Source organism: Rhinopithecus roxellana, unplaced genomic scaffold (assembly GCF_007565055.1).
Source record: "Rhinopithecus roxellana isolate Shanxi Qingling unplaced genomic scaffold, ASM756505v1 contig1699, whole genome shotgun sequence".
Taxonomy (NCBI): Eukaryota; Metazoa; Chordata; class Mammalia; order Primates; family Cercopithecidae; genus Rhinopithecus; species Rhinopithecus roxellana.
Genome location: NW_022141785.1, coordinates 23,454 through 27,845, shown reverse-complemented (window position 1 = coordinate 27,845; position 4,392 = coordinate 23,454). Strand labels below are relative to the sequence as shown.

Below are 4,392 nucleotides of genomic sequence, written 5' to 3'. Positions count from 1 at the left end.
AAGCTTGCTGTCATCTGCAGCAGCCCTATTCAGAGCATTCACTATTTCTTTAATTACTTCTGTATTCAGTGCATTTTTTTCTGTCGATCTGGTTGATAGCAATATCTGGGTGAATCCATCCTCTTTCTTCACTACAATGTCTCTGTATGTGCTGGCACTCTCCGTTAGCCTTATGGTGAAGTACATTTTCTTGACAAAAGACTGGTCTCTGCCATCATCAGTAACATGTCTTTTGCCACCTTTCACTCTTGCAACTGATGTACGTGTGTCTGTTTTCCAGTGGCTGGTAGTGGGTCTATTAATACCACTATAGCTTTTTGGGGAGCTGAGTCTGTGGCCATGGAAGCAGTAATTGAGCCAGACATCTGAGACATTAGTGGCTGTAGCAGGGTCTTGTCCTCTATTCCAGCCTGTTCTGCACTGGGACCTGACAAAGGGTCCCTGACTGGTTTCCCTTCTGTCACCTTGAAGTCCACCAGGTCCTGCTGATCTACTGCAATAGGGTCCAGTTTCTTGAGTTCCTGAAAGCCGCTCACAGTTTTCTTGTTGTCAACAGGACTGTCAGGTGCAAATGTCTTGAGAGTTGAATTTACTAACTCCATATCCTTTGCATCAGTGAGAAGTGAAGCTGCCTTTCTCCTAATGTTCTTGCTGGCAGCAAATAACTGGCTGCTTTTGGATCCGTGTTGTTTGCCAGTCACTAGCATTTTAGGAGAGCTCTTAGTATAGTCCGCTTTGGTAGATCTGGAAGTTCTTCTTCTGGCATTGTTTGAACAAATTCTACTTGTCCTGGTCCATTCTAGTTTTTTCTGTTTCTCAGTCTGTCGTCTATTAAAATCATGTATACATTTTTGACAGTTCATGAGGTGATGTTCTGGTTCCCAAGTGTCATCCTGTTTGTCATAACCTTTCCACCGAACCAAATACACTGTATTCCCATTTTTGTCTTGTCTTTTGTCAACAATTGTTTCAACCTCAAACTCCTGGGAAGCCATGAAGAAAGACACAGTGTTGGAGCAGTTGCTGTGCCAACTTTGTTTCAGTTGCCTCTCCACCTCGCCACTTCTTTCTGCCTCCAGTGCTTCACCAGGTTCTGAGTATGGATGAGTCCCTAGTGGAACAGCTTAGGCTTTGTCTCATGGTACATGATAGCTTGCTCAGTAGCCTCAGAGAAGAGTAGTTAAATCCGCAGCCCCTATCTTCTTTTGTAGTACAGAAAGCATGCTTCCTGCCAGTTACTCTTTTGTGTTTCTTTGTTTAATTGTGGTTGCTATGACGATTAATTGAATATTCTAATGTTATAACAATTTTAAAGTTATACTAGCTTACATTTAGTAACATACAAAACCGTTACTCCCATGTAACTTAACTGCACTGTTTCATTTACTGAATTATCAAAATTATACCTTGCATGTCAAAAACAAAAATTAGTCATAGATTTTTTATTAAATATTAGTGTTTTAAGTTACTTGAGAACAAATTGTGGAGGTGCACATTGTTAATTATTTCATCTTGGATAATTTTTCATGTATTTATCTTTACCTTAAATTTGCTTATTCGTATGGCTTTTGAGTGTGTGTTCTTTCTACCCTGAAGTACTCCATAAGACATTTCTTTTTTCTTTCTTTCTTTTTTTTTTTTTTCTTTGAGACAGGATCTGGCTCTGTCACCCAGGCTGTGGAGTGCAGTGGTGGGATCTGGGTTCACTGCAAGCTCCGCCTCTCAGGTTCCCACCAATGTCCCGCCTCTCCTCCCGAGTAGCTGGGACTAAGAAGACAGATAAGACAGATTAGAAGTCCACTGGTTATTTTTGAAGGCCCTTTTGCGTGACTAGCTACTTCCCTTGCTTCTCTTGAAAATCCTCAAAATTCTCTTTGTATTTGTTCTCAACAGTAATTATCAGGTAATTCTGAGTTTGTTTCTTTGAGTTTCTGTTACTTGAGTTTGTTGAACCTGTTGGGCTTATTTATTGTCTTAAATTCTTGCAATTTTTACAAGTATTTCGTGAAATTGTCACCTTGATTCTTTGTCTCTCCTTTGAACTTCCAAAATGCATAATTATGGCTGCTTGTTGTTGTCCTCAGGTTTCTAGGCTGACCCATTCCAGCCTGTGTTGCTGACCACTATATTGTTGACGGCTGCCATGGGTGTGCATCACAGTGTGAGGCCAGTTTGTCAGTTGGTCTCGGAAGAATGAAGCATCCCAGAGCTCAATTCCCAGACTTCAATCCTTGCAGTCTCATTAGTGCACCACAATGTAGCAATCTCTAATTGTGAGGCGACCAAGAAAATTACGGAAATGGATGCAAACAGTTTGAAGCAAAACTTTTAAAAGTGAAAGTAAAAAACTCTTCACAGTGGTTGACCTACTATGAGGCTGGGATTTACTGCTTCTAAAGGCAGAGAAGTCAAGGAATGGTGTCTTGGAGTAAGCATTATTCAGCTGGACCCTGAACTTGTACTTGGATTCATCGGGACATGAAGTGAGACTTACAGAAGCTACTGAGCTCAGCCTTGCCACTTGACCGTGAACTAAGAAGGAGTTGAAGTGTCAGCTTGGCCTGAGACGTTGGCCTGGGACCAATCACAGGCTGAAGTAATGTCTCATGGCCACAATAATTAAGTTTCCAACGATACAGCTGGGTCAGGATATTTTATGAACTGGAAAGTATGAAATATTTGGAGGTATCTGTGGACTCTCTTGAAGGAGCACTACTCAGCTCAGTTCAGTGTCTGGCCTGGGAAAAATGAGAGGCCAAACAAAAGTTTTGTCTGGATCACTGGGCTGAGGAAAAGCAGAAGCTGAATGGATAATTCATGTATATTTGCCTCGCATTCCAAAACATGTCCACATAGAAAAGAAAAGTATTACATCACAACCCAGTGGAGCCTACTGTGTATCAAGTCCACAAAGGGGGAAGTGTGTATTTTCTTGAAGTCTCCTAATTACATGAATGACAGAACCCTTTGATTACTTTGTCCTTGTTCCCTTCTCTGTGTAGCTGTGGATATGTTTTACGCAAAAAATGGCAAAGGCATTTTCAGGTTCTACCTTGTTTTCTTATTGGTGCGTATGTGGATATATTGTCAGGCTATCCTCCTGTTCTACTTTTTTTCATTGGTGTCTGCGGCCTACGTTTTCATTCTGTTCCTGGAAAAACACAGAGAGTGTGATTCCATATGTATATGGAATTTTGTATGAAGTTTGTTTATGATATCAACATCAAAAAAAGCTGAGTTATTTAAAATGTTTACAGTTTTAGTATTTATTCAAGTAATCCTTTTTGAGAATACTTACAAACTGTTTAATTTGCCATCGCTTTATATATTTATATACATCACATACATGTATATAGACATATATATAAATATACATATATGTATGCAGGGGAGGTTATAATTACTTACACAGGATCAAAATAGGCTGCCTGCAAACTGAGGAACAATGAGTGCAAGTCTGAGTCCCAAAACTCAAGAACTTGGAGTCTGGGGTCCGAGAACAAGAAAGCAAGAAGTATCCAGCATAGGAGACAGATATATGTTTTGGAAGCTAGGCCCATCTTGCTTTTTGACGTGTTTCTGTGTGCTTGATATTTGCTAGAAACTTATTAGATTGTGCCCACCAGATTAATGTAGATCTTCCCATTGATTCAAATATAAACCTTTTTTGGGGGGAAACACTCAAGAAACATATCTGGCATTAATACTCTGTATCGTTCAATCCACTGAATAAGACACTCAGTATTAACCATCAGAAGTCCACCCCTTTTCAACTTGAATCAATACACATCTCCTGCTATCGTACATAATCTTCAAATGCAGACAAAAATGAGGTCTTAATTATACGTCACATAATACAATCATCCTCTTACAACCTGGAGTGCAACAATCCCCAATGCAAACACTATTTCATAAACTTTACAATATGCAAATATTGTTAAGAATTCAATGAATTTTGTGCAACATGATAAAGGAAAATAAAAGAGACACTTTCTTAGTACATGTGTATACGTGCACAAACTTTTTTTTTTTTTTTTTTTTTTTTTAAAGGAGGATATACTTAAGACAATTAACATCCTAATTTCTGCAACTGGTCAAGTGTCTATGGCAGGTATGGATGACTAACTTCTTCTATTACACATTGTTTGTTCCCTTTGCCTTCAGGAAGCACCTCAGAAGGTTGCAGTTTTTATTGTTGTGTTGTGGTTGTTGTTATTGTTTCTGTTATCTGGTGAGTGAATCCAAAGCTTAATACCTGAAGGTTCTGGCCAACTGTAGTCTTGTCAGGAATGGGCTGTTGTAGTTTCCCATTGACCTTAAACACATGTCATGGTAGTGCTAAGACACGTCCTAATGCATCTTCTGTATTTTATGCATACTCTCCTTCCCTCC

General features: G+C 39.4%; 1 pseudogene; it reads right to left on the bottom strand.

Moving 5' to 3' along the window:
• Positions 1 to 3: 3 nt before the first annotated feature.
• On the bottom strand, positions 4 to 995 carry LOC115895719 (annotated as a pseudogene).
• Between the last annotated feature and the right edge of the window lie 3,397 nt (positions 996 to 4,392).